Source organism: Podarcis pityusensis, assembly GCF_964106645.2.
Source record: "Podarcis pityusensis genome assembly, chromosome: Z".
Lineage (NCBI taxonomy): Eukaryota > Metazoa > Chordata > Lepidosauria > Squamata > Lacertidae > Podarcis > Podarcis pityusensis.
In genome coordinates, this window is record NC_138044.1 from 46035372 (window position 1) to 46048243 (window position 12872).

General features: G+C 42.9%; 1 protein-coding gene across 7 annotated transcripts in view; it reads left to right on the forward strand.

Annotated features, from left to right (window-relative positions):
• Window positions 1-12872, forward strand: part of FGF13 (fibroblast growth factor 13) — a 232320-nt gene that overhangs the window by 213731 nt on the left and 5717 nt on the right. The gene's annotated exons all lie outside the window — the stretch shown is intronic.

Genomic DNA, 12872 nt, shown 5'->3' on the forward strand with positions numbered 1-12872 from the left:
TATCTTTCAGATAGCCTGGTCCCAAGTTGTTTAGGGCTTTAAGTCAAGAGGAATACATTAGAAGCTGACTTGGTAGCAAATCAATGTCGGTACAGTTTGTCCAACAAAGACATAGTATATCCCATACAAAGCCCCTCTAAGCAGTCAGGCTAGCACATTCTGCATTAGCTACAGCTTCCAAATCAACTTGTAACATAAACATGTTGAAGCAATACAATATGGAGGTTACCAGAGCATGGATCACAGCAGTCTAACCCTGTTCAGGAATGGTCATGGTTGCCATACTAACCAAAGCTGGTAGTAGCCACCTTTTCCCACCAAGGCAAGGCTGCCCCACCCATGAGGTGGACTGAAACAGCCACCTCGGACTGCAGAATCCATGGTAGTTCCCCTGTTGGCACCCTGGGGCAGCTTCTAGCAAGATCTCACGAGATTTTTCTGGAAGACACAGCCACTGAGCAACCCTGATAAGCAAGGCTTCAGTAGGGGAGGCGACACCTTCCCATTTGGCCTCAGGTGGCAAAATGGGATGGGTCACCCCTGCACCAAGGTGACTTGGGCCTGAAAGAGATGGATCCAAGAGCACCCCCAAACTATGCATATGGATAATTTGAAATCCAAGAGTGTCTTCAGGAAGGGGATGTTTCAGATCTTCTGGCTTAAGTTTCTTCAGGACTTGGCTACTTAATACTTCTTTAAAAGAGGTCTGTGCCACAACCACACCCCCAGAGGAATTTGCAGCCTCCTGAATCCTGTCAAGCATCCCCACCCTATTAGATAAGATAAACCAAGAAGGTCAAGGGATTAGCCAGAGAGAGGATTAGTCAATCTGGCATTGTCCTCACCCTTCATCTGCAACAACTGAAAGATGAACCAAAGTTCCAACTCAGAATAAGGCAAGTTCCTCTACCCAAGTCTGCAATATTATCCACACTTAGCTATGTTGAAACACCATTAAACACAGAAGGACTTAACTCGAGGTTACGCATTTGCAGGAGTTGGCTGTGAGTTGTCCTTCCAAAGCCATTACTGTTGACAGATGTTGACTTTTCTGCAGCATGGAAGCAGATCTGGAAAGTTTATCCTCTCTCTTAATTTTGTAAATACACATTGGCAGGGAGTAGTGGTGGTGGAAAAATATCCACAGCGTTCAGCTCGAGAAAGCATTAATTTAATAATGCCAATTTGCTCAATTAAGTGAGGAAAACATATTTTTGTATTTGCAAATTCTGTCCTGTTAATATATATCTCCCCCTCCCCTCCTTGTTGGCATGTGTGCACATTCTGCTTCTCATTTAATCTTGTTTGCTTTGAAATTAAGTTTTTCTGCGGCTTCCGATTTAAATAACAAATTCCAGCTTTCTGTTGGCTTTAATTTTTTGCTTTTGAAACCGTGACATTTCTGACAATCATAGTCCTCTGAAATTATTGATTTTTATTTTTTGGGTAGAAATTAAATGTGCAAATGAGCATGATGGTGATTTAGGCAGAGGAAGACTATGGTCTGTGAACACAGCTCTTGCTGGGAAGCTGGTTAACGGATTTGCCACAAATAGATATCAGCTCTGAGCCTGCTGTCAGAGCTTCAAAACTAATATTTCTGTGCTGACTTGCCTTGGTGTGTTAAGAAGCCGAAAGAAAATGCTCTCTAAGAATGTGAGAAGAGCCCTGCTGGATCAGCCCAAAGGCCATTCTAGTCCAGCATTCTGTTATCACAGTGGCCAACCAGATGGCTTAATCAGAAGCCCTCTAGCAGAATGTGAGTGCAACAGCACTCTCCCCAGTTGTACTAGTGTGCAACTGGTATTTAGAGGCTCTGAGAGTGGAGGAAGAACATTGCATTATCCTCCATGAACTTCTTTGACCCTCTCTTGAAGCCATCCAAGATGGTGGCCATTGCTGCATCTTGTTGGAGCAAATTCCAAAGGCTTAATTATCTGCTTTGTGGATACGTTTTTCCTTTGATCTGTTCTGAATCTTCTAACATTGGATTTCCCTGTGTTCTAGCACTGTGAGAGGGAGAGGAAACCCCCTCCCCCCCACTCTGCTATCTTCACACCATGCCTACTTAAATACAATGGTACCTCGGGTTACATACGGTTCAGGTTACAGACGCTTCAGGTTACAGACTCTTCTAACCCAGAAATAGTACCTCGGGTTAAGAACTTTGCTTCAGGATAAGAACAGAAATTGTGCTCTGGCGGCGTGGCGGCAGCAGGAGGCCCCATTAGCTAAAGTGGTGCTTCAGGTTAAGAACAGTTTCAGTTTAAGAACGGACCTCTGGAACGAATTAAGTACTTAACCCGAGGTACCACTGTACATGCTCTTCCTGTCTCTCCTCCTCTTTTATTCTAAACTAATGTGACCACTAGATATTGTTAGATTACCCCATCCCTGGCCATTGGGGGCAATGAGAGTTGTTGTTGTCCAATGACCTCTGGAAGTCACCACACTGGCTACTCCTGAATCTATACCTTAAAAGTAGGAGTTCACTTTTTTGGAAAAATATGCACAGAGTAGTCATCAGAGGGTGGGTGCTTCACAAGATGCCCATTCTAATTATTGGTAGGGGTGGATCAGCCTATTTATATGCTCCTGACATGAATGCACTTCCATTTCTGGATGCAAAACTGGGCTCCTAGATATCTTCAACTTTTATTTGAAACTGTGGGCCTGGTTCTCTTGACTGGCATTTCTTCTAAAGTTTCAGTCTACTAACTGCTTGGGGTTGTTGGCCATTTTAGATCTCCTGCTCCTCTTTAGTTGCTAATTTCGTTTCTTCATTTTTGGCTAACCATTGCCTTTATTTAATCAAGACATACATATCTGTTTCTGTAAGATGGGACATTTTCCAATTTTACTGGTGTAAGAGATGGTCATTCTCACCATTTACCTTGTGGTATTGATATTGGTATGTCTGAGCATTAGTAAATGTTATGACATTTTCCATTACAGTGGTGCCCCGCAAGACGAATGCCTCGCAAGACGGAAAACCCGCTAGACGAAAGGGTTTTCCGTTTTTGAGTTGCTTCGCAGGACGAATTTCCCTGTGGGCTTGCTTCGCAAGACGAAAATGTCTTGCGAGTCTTGAGATTTTTTTTCCGCTCCCCCCCCTTTTTCTAAGCTGCTAAGCCGCTAATAGCCTTTTAGCAGCTAAGCCGCTAAGCTGCTAAGCCTTTAATAGCCGCTAAACCGCTAATAGCGCTAATCCGCTAATCCGCTAATAGGGTTGCTTCGCAAGACGAAAAAACCGCTAGACGAAGACACTCGCGGAACGGATTAATTTCGTCTTGCGAGGCACCACTGTAATACTCTTGATCCGGTGTCTCACTAATGAGACTGAGAGATGAGGCCAGGGTGGGGAAACCTTTTTTCAGTCTGAGAGTCACATTCCCTCCTGTGAAACCTTCTGGGGGGCCACATACCAATGGTGGGCAGGGCCAGAGGTAAAAATGGGTGGAGCAATGGGTGTGGCTCTTGCTTTTTTATGGCCGGTTGCATTCCAGCCACACAAAATTTGGAGGTTTCCATGCATACCAAGACATCTCTCCGTTCTTCATCCAGGCAAGCAAGAGGCATTCTCATAGCTCAACACATTCCAGCCAGGAAAAAGCACTCAAGAAGGGTGTGGAGCAAGGCTGGCAGTGGACACAGCCTGGGGAGAAGGCATTGCCTGCAAGAGTACCAAAGGCCATATAGAATCTCCAGAGGGCCACATTTGGCTCCCAGTCCTGACAATCCCCGTCCCTAGGCTAGGCACATTGGGCTGCATTTGAATCTACAAAGTGGGAGCTTACCAGGGGCCCAAACAAGCCAGTCAACGGGCTCCCCATGTGACCACAATGTGCAAGCAGTTTTCTCCAGGAAAAAGTGGAAATGTTTTGTTTGCGAGTTTTCTTCTTCCTCTGGATTAATCTTTAAGGAGATTTGAGCAGTCCCAGAAGAAGGGTAAACAAGTCGTGCCGTTATTTAGATTGGTATCTCTTGCAAGCTTGCAAGCCACTGTTGCTTTCTCTCCTTTTGAAGGCTTAATTACCTGTTGGCCCATTTTTCAAAAGCATGCCACATCAATGCCACTATCTTTCATCTCTTTCCTCTTCTCCTCATAAATATTCTTTCTTGGGTGTCAATGGAGGCTCTTGCCATGACAAACCTTTATCTTTTCTAATATTGGACTCCGCTTGATCTTTTCTGATATTACAAGGCAGCACGTGGGGGTGGGAAATCTTCTGGCAGCTCCTACATAAATTGTTGTCATGATAGAGCCTTCTGTTTTATTTATTCATTTAAGAGAGTAAGAAGAGTTTAGCTGGATTGGGACCAAAGGCCGCCCCTTCCCCCAGTCCACTATCCTGTCTCATGGCAGCCCAACGGGATTCATCTGTGAAGCCCACAAACAGGATCCAAGTGCAACATCACTATCCACAACTATGATGTCCAATGAAACAAAAATATAAGGCAAGGCCCACTGGATCAGGCCAAAGGCCCATCCTTGTCTAGTATCCTGTACTCACAATGGCAAGCAGGACCTGAGTGCAACAGCACTCTCCATGCTTCAGATATGCAAGGAGGCAGGCATCCTCTGTCACTGGAGGCAGAACATAGCCATTGTTGTTGGTTCATTTATTTGCTTACATTTATTTAGTTATTGTCAGTTTTTAACCAGCTCTTCATCAGATGATCCTGGGGCCGGTTGATATTTGAAATGATAGCAATAAGCCAGAAAAAATAAGAGCAAGCAAAATGAATGTAATAATCATATTTTTTTAAAAAAAACACACGGCTAATTTAAGCAACAAACTAGGATCCTAGGATCACTGGTGTTGTGCATATATATATATAAAGTTATGCATTTAAGTGAGATGACACAAACCAAGACCAGGTTTGATATTCTCCCCTTTACATGTTTCTAGGAAATGGGTGGAAATAGGTGGTGGTGAAATTGTTTCCGTGTGTGTGTGTGTTTGTGTGTAAGTGTAATCAGATGCCAGTGGAAAACCCAAAAGCAGGACCTGAGCACAACAGCTCTCTCCCCACTTATGATACCCAGCCATTGGTATTCAGAGACACAGTGGATCTGATAGCGGAACATAGCCCATTGCGGCTAGTAACCATTGATAGCATTCATCCTCCCTGAATTGGTCTAACGCTCTTTTAAAGCCATCCAGGTTGGTGGCCATCAGGGTTTTGTCAAGCATTATGAAATGGGGGGGGGGGGGGATGCATTATGAAAAGTTCCATTATGAAATGAAAAAATGGACATGGAAAAACAAAGCTTTTGAAAACTTTCTGGGGTTTTTTTTGGGGGGGGGTATCCCCAACTACATGGCCCCAAGTTAATCAGGCCTTAAAATATAATAATAAAACCTTTGCCAAGAGGCAGTTGGTGCCATCTTTTCTTTTCTTTTAAGCGCAGGTGCTATCTGTGTGCAGTAATATGTGTTTTAGCGATCAACCTGTCTGCCTGATGTGAAAAGGCAGCCCCCGAGTTTGAACAGTGCTGGAGTTCTTTCATCATCGACCAAGGCTGTTAGATCTTTGGGGAAAGCCCTTCCATTTACTGAACAGCTTTGAGCTTTCAGAGGAGTTGGCGGTTTCAACCATTGCAAAAGAGCTGGTTAGGTCTCTCTCTTCTCTTCTCTTCTCTTCTCTTCTCTTCTCTTCTCTTCTCTTCTCTTCTCTTCTCTCTCTTCTCTTTCTGGAGTAAAAAATGCTGGAAAGGGCTTTCACATAGAACTGATTCCAGATCCATCTGAGGAGTTATTATGCAGAGCAGCACAGTGAAGAAGCTTAAAATAATAAGATACTTGCTTTGTTTGAACAAAAGGTCTGGCTAATTGCCAGTTTGGAGCACCAGGCAGGGCAAAGAATTATGGGTGGCAAATGGAACTTGCTGGGCAAGAAGTTTGGTTTCTGCTGTAGGGGTTGTGAATTATTACTTCTTCAATTTTACTACTGCTGCTGCTGCTACTACTACTACTACTACTAATATTCAACTGGTTGGGTGGATGATCTGAGGTCGTATCAACACATCCTTTACAACTCTCAGTACCCCTAACAAACCACAGTTCCCAGGATTCTTGAGAGGAAGCCACAACTTCTAAAGTGCTATAAGAGTGCTTTATGTGTACTGGGTGAATGTGACCTGTTCTGATATAAGACTGATGCATATGTTCTCATAAAAACTTAAGAACAGCCTGCAGCATCAGGCCAATGGCCCATCGAGTCCAGCATTCTGTTCTCACAGTGGCCAAACAGATGCCCGTGGGAAACTTTCAAGCAGAACCCCAGCAGATGGGCAGTCTCCCCTCCTACAGCCTCCAACTCTGGAAGCAGAGCATAGCTATCTTACTTAATGGTCATTTATTGCCTTGTCCTCCATGAATCCATCCAATCCTCTTTTAAAACCATCCAAGTGGGTGGCCATTTCTTCCAGTGCTGGTTGGGCAGCCCTAACAGTCAGGCTGTGGAGTTTGGCTGCAATGTGTGTGTCTCTCTGCAGACCTCAAACAGACAATATTGGACTCCTGGCAAAAACACCCTCTTAACTTCTTGGAATATATGAGCCTGCTCTCCAAACATGGCTCACCCATTCTAATGGTGGGTTTTCAGTGTATTGTTGTGGTTTGCATCTGTCTGTCTCAAGAGACAATAGAGTGTGCCTTCAGGGGTAAAGTCAAACCACTGGAGAACCACAGTGCCTTCCATGGCTGCAGAGGCTGGTAACTCATAACTGCTGCCTCCCATGTTGTTTTTGCTGCGTTAGTAGCACCAAAGTGATCTCTCTGGGATGCAAGCCTAGGCAGTGTGCATGGAGGTCCTGGGCTGCCCAGACAATGACCTCCCTCTCAGCCTCGTTGATGTGGTACAAGAGAAAGCAGAGCAATCCCTTTGCCACCAGCTTGGCTGCAGGAGTTGCCGGAAGGAGGAATGCAGGGTGGGACTCAAACGCCTTAGGGATTCTGCTCTGGATTTGTGTGGGGTTTATTCCATAGCCTTTTCTTCTCCCGAATATATTCCACAAGGCAGTGAAGGTTTAGGATCAGAGTTCTCCTAGATGGGCTACTTTCCCAGGTGGACGAGCCCCATATGCCCTTCACTTCTCTCTAAAGCATGTTCAATAACTGCCTTCTTGATCGTTGGACCCACTATTGGTCTTGTCTATTCAATCTGCTGCAGCTGCTTTCTCATGCAGGGGAAGTCCCTAACTCATCAAAGGTTTGAGACCATTTTTAGTACATTGCTTATTTCAGGGATAGCTAAAGTGAAGCCCCCCACCCAAAGGTTGTTTCACGCACCATCCCTGACCATAGGCCTTATTGTATTGGACTGGAGGGCACTGTGTTAGCTAACCCTTGTCTATACACCCCTTATCTATTAGTTTGGTAACTAGTCATCAATCCTCCTTCTCAGAGAACTCTGGAAACTGTAGCTGCGAGAGGGGAATAGGAAGCCTCCTGACAACTCACAGAACACTTAACTAACTTCTTTAGGGGATACCTTGACTCTTTGAATTTCAATTATGGTGCTTTTATTTATTTGTTTGTTTGTTTGTTTTAAAAAAATGGTTTTTTATAATACACAAAGAAAAAGGAAAGAGACCCATTACACCTACACCATACAAAAACAAATATATAAGAATATCATTCATTATATCTTTCATGGGTAGAAATAATGATTCTTCTAATTTTTTGTAATAGATAGCCGGGAGGCCATCCGGGCCCGGTGTCTTCCCTCTCTTAGATCTTTGAATGGCTTATTGCACCTCCACAGTGGTTATTGGCGAGTTCAATGTTTGTTACGGTGCTTTAAATGTATGGTGTGAATGTGGCCTTACATGGGATCAGAACTTTGGTCCATCTTGCTCAGGATTGTCTGAAGTGACTTGCAGCAGCTCCTCCAGGCAGGTTTTCTTCCTAGCCCTACCTGGAAATGCTGATGGTTGGACCAGGGATCTTCTGCACGCAAAGCAGGTGCTCTACCACTTAACCACCGCCCTTATCCCATTGTTGTTGACTGATCGTTAACTGACTGATGGTGGAGGCTGTCAAGGTTAACTTTTAAAGCAAAAACAAAACCCCTGCAAATTGCATCTCTATCAGTCTGCCACAGAGGCGGCTGGCTGTATCTTATAACTTAATCCTGATGTATCAAGAGCTGGATGGAAATGCCAACTTCATGTTGTTCTTTTTATAAAGACACTTTTAGCTCAGTGGTCATGCTGTGGTAATGGGATCCTGCTTCTTGATAATGTGCAAGTAGCAAAGGAGTGGGTTGCTGAGTGACTGAGAGTAGTCACTCGATGGAGATAATTTTCACGAAGAAAACCCCTGAGGGTTCAACAGGACATTTGGCTGCCTTCAGATTCTGCACAGTGTGCACTATATGGGCATTTCCAAAAATAAATTTGCAGGGCAGGGGAGAATACTTTGCTCACCAAAGGTCCCCAGTTGAATCCCTGGCACTTCTTCAAAGAATTATCAGGAATGGCATTTCTCTGCTTAAGATCTTGGGGAGCTGCTGCCGGTCAGAGTAGACAGTACTGGGCTAGAAGGGCACATTGCCTGACCCAATATGAGGCAGACTCCTGGATGCAAAGAGTAGATAAGTGTTCCTAGAAATACCTTGGATGGATGAGTCAATGGGGGTCATCAGCTGAGGTTCCTAGAAGACTGGCTTGTCTTGACATTTGGTTTCCTGCACCACAAACATCTGATGCCGCCTGAGTTCTGTGCAGCCCTGATGACCAGTAGCCAAGGATAAAGCACGTAGCTATTAGTGTGTCCCAAAACACATAGTTATCAGCTTATGTAAGCCAGTGTGGTTAGAGAGCATTGGGCTAGAAGCTGGGAGACTAGTGTTCAAATGCCCCGATCAGTCACCAGCTACCCATGTCTCCTAACTTATGCAAGCCCACGAAAGCATCCCACCGGGTGCAAGTTGCAGCTGCATTTCCAGCACGACCGAGCAAGGGGGCCATAAGAAGAAATTGCAAGATGAAGATGGTGTGGCTTGGCTCCTAATTTGATCATTCATCTCTGAATGGAGCAAGTGTTGCACTCTCTGCACAGCAGCAAATTACTGTACACAAGCTATAATCACCCGCGGCACGCTCTTGGCTCTGCTTCTACTGCTCTTAATTGGATGACGTACTCCACGGTGTTACTCTTCGTTCCCGCCAGCTTGCTTCAGCAAGCGTCAAGCAAAAGAAGTACTTTACTCTGAACCGTCTGGAATGCTGTGAGCACTTTATCCTTTTTAATGAACTGAATGTACACGACAAATACATGTGTCTGAGGAAAGGAACAAGTATATTTATATGCTTTATTACATATATATGTGTATGTGACACACTCAAACATCCTGTCTCATGCGATGGGTCAGTGGGTCTGGCTGTTAATCAGAAAATTGTTGGTTCGAGACCACCCAGGGATGGCTGTGGGCAGGATTCCTGCATAGCAGAGGGTTGGGCTGGATGATCCTTGGGGTCTACAATTTTATGGTTCTATCCATATAAGTCTCACAGAAATATTCACTTGCAATATATCCCTCAAACGTAAAGATCTACGGTATTTATCAAATTTTACAAAATGTCATGTTATTTCTTTTGTTTTGCCATAGTCTGTGCCTCCAATGTGTGCCTCCAATTTATTTATTTCCATTAATGGTTAGCATACAATTCTAAGCAAAATACTCAAAGTGGTTTATAAATAATGATAATAGTTAATAATGGTTTGATTTATTTAATAATTTTACTTGCTACATCAGGAGTCTCTAAGCAACTTACAACACAGGCATAGCAGAAAAAAGCTAATATGGCTTTGTTAGCATATTATGCAGAGGATACCCAAGATTTCCCCTATAAAGACCTTATAGCCCACCCTAGTGACAGCAGCAAAGCTTAGCATCTCCAGGTTTGAGAGGACATTAAATACAGACTAATTTGAGGCTTGGCATTCACAACTTTGGGGCTTGATATTGATGGACAAATTAACTACTCCAACTTGACTAAATCCAACACTTTTTACTCAACTTGCTATAACTCTATTACTTATGCAATGTCAAAAGAGCATGATTACAGACTGCCAGCAACACATTGGGACTTTTAGAATGGCACTTTTGTTCAATGAGGGAAATAATTGTTCTCTTGATTTTTTTCTAGTTTGTGTACTTCTGTGGAGGAGGGGAAGGGGCTATTTGTTTTTATGTTACGTGTTTTTATCTGAAAATAGAAATAAATGGTTTTAAAAATTAGAAGAAGAAGAAGAGCAGGATAGAAATTTAATAAATAAGATGTAATGAAATAAAAGCCATACAGCAACCCATAGCACAGACCCATAACTGTTCATAAACAGCAAACACAGAACAGTAGAAACCATAGGTTATAAAATAATCACATTTATAAAATATAAGTTGGATAGTGTGATCCAATGCATGCTGACTATGAAGTAAGCCCCACTGAACACAACAGGTCTAACTTCTGAGAAAACATGCATAGGATTGCCTTGTTGTATAAAAGTAGTAATATGAGACAAGCAACAGGAGACCAAAATATGTTTAAATCAGTCAGTTGAAAGCAAATGCCTGTTTGAGACAGTTACTTGGGGAAAGTACTGTTGTTGCTGTTAGAATTTATAAACTGCCTTTCATTTCAAGACAAAATGCCAAGCAAATCAAAGCCAACAGCAAAGAAACAAGAATAAAAACAATTATTAAAAAATTACAGCTACCCATAATTAAAATACACACTAAAACAACTACATTAAAGCACCCATAGCTAAAATATGTAAGAAACAAGCCCACTAAAACACATTATCAGTTAGAAAAGAAGATCAAGGGAATGTTGTTCTAAACAACTGTATTGACAAAGCTAGCGGAAAGCCAATACTGATGGCATATTTAAGCAGAGAGAGGATTCCACTGCACTGGTGTCACCAGTAAAAAAGTATAAACTATGGTGGAACCAGGCTGGTTATGGTTGGGTTCTAAGAATACAGAATTCAGATGCCACTACAGACCACCTCTCTCATACCTGCCTGCCCGATAGGTAACCTGACAGTGGCAAGCCGTGGATTACAGAATAATTAGAAGGGTCCCTGAAAGTAATCTAGTCTAACTACTTGCTTAATGAATAAATTCTAAAACTGGATCATCCCCAGCAGATAGCTGTCGTAGCCTCTTGAAGACTTTCAGTGAAGGAGAGCCTGCCCACCCCCTCAATGATAATTGGTTCCACTGATGAACTGCTCTTACTGTTTATAAGTGTCTCCTAATGTTCCATCAAAATCTACCATCCTGTCACTTAAACTCATTAAATCTATTTCTAACCTGTGGGGCAGCAGATGAGGCTGATGGCATGGATCATAAGGCTCAAGAAAGCTAATATGGGAATTGTGAAAACAAACGCTTACTGATTGCAGTAAGTATGTCCCCATTTTGTATTTAGTATGTTAATCTTAGAAGACTCCAGATTACCAAGCTCTGTCACTCCAGTGCTGGACTGAAGGTAAATAGTTTCATTCCCAATTTTTGCTGCAAATATTCTCATTGCAATTAGCAAATTGAAAATCAATTCAAACTCATATTTTGTTCTTGAGTCCTTCACAGTATGCTGATGCCATAAGTAATGGATCCATAGGGACTTAATTGCTGTAATTTTTAAAAATATATATATATACCAGTGACTGTTCTCTAGTTGTTGTTTCTAATGTGCAGGCCAAATCACCAAGCACTGATTTCTCTAGCCATTCCAATCCCACACTAACAAGATTTCAGTGCTCACCCACACTTATCTTTGCTTTGCATTTCTAGGCACAGATCTGGGCTTTCCATTCCAGGTCCAAGTGGTTTTGTTTCCCCCCACTGTTTTCCCCATGGAAACCTGCTGTTTACCACCAAATCAGAGCAAACAGCAATCTGCAGAATACCCCAATTGCTGTTTGCTCCGATTCAGTGGTAAGCTACAGGTTTCCGTGGGGAAAGTGTCGGGACAAAAATAAGTAAATGAAAGCCCTCAATTTGCGAACCGAGAAAGCCTTGAAAGCATGGGGCAAAAGGTAAATGGAATAAGCCCTCAGTCATATGCATTGATTTCAATGGCCTGATTCTGTGTAGAACTAGCATTGAATATCGACCCAGGATTTGCTTAAATTGTTTTTGGACAGGGAACCTGTAGCCCTCCAGATGTTGTTGGATTACAACTCCTATTGTCCTGACATTGGCTGTGCTGGCTGGTGCTGAGGAGAGCTGGACATCTGGAGGGTCACAGGTCCCCATTCCTGGCATATGGTGATAGTCTCACCCTCATTATCCAGGTAGTATTCCATCTCAATACAGTAGCTATCTGCTGTCGAAAATCTTTGTTCTGATATTTAATTTCGGCACAGCAGCACAGCTTTGTAAGGAAATAACTTTGACAAGCAGTTTCTAAGAATATAAAAAGGTTTCCAAATTCTGTCTCAATTTCAGAGACTCTGGTAGACTATGGTTTGTGCAAAACACATAACATACAAACCATGGCTAAATACTAAAAAGGCAAATGGTGGCTAAGAGCTGCCTGAATTGCTTTAAGTTTTTACCTCCTCAGCTTCATAAGTATACTATCTCTAGCAGCCTCTGATGGTGGAGCAATAAGCACAATTGGATTTTGTTGATTCAGAAAGTTTCCTGATTCTGTGGTCTTGATTGCAAACCATAGTTCATCAGTCCAGGCATCAAGCTAAGTTTCCCTAACTGTGGTTTCACATGATGTCTGAATGGATTCCAAATATCATTGTATTTATTCATACACAATCTATGTCTAAAAGCTATCCATTTGTTTACTGCAGTTGTCATGTCTTCTATCCATTGCTCAAAGGGGGGGCATGGTATTA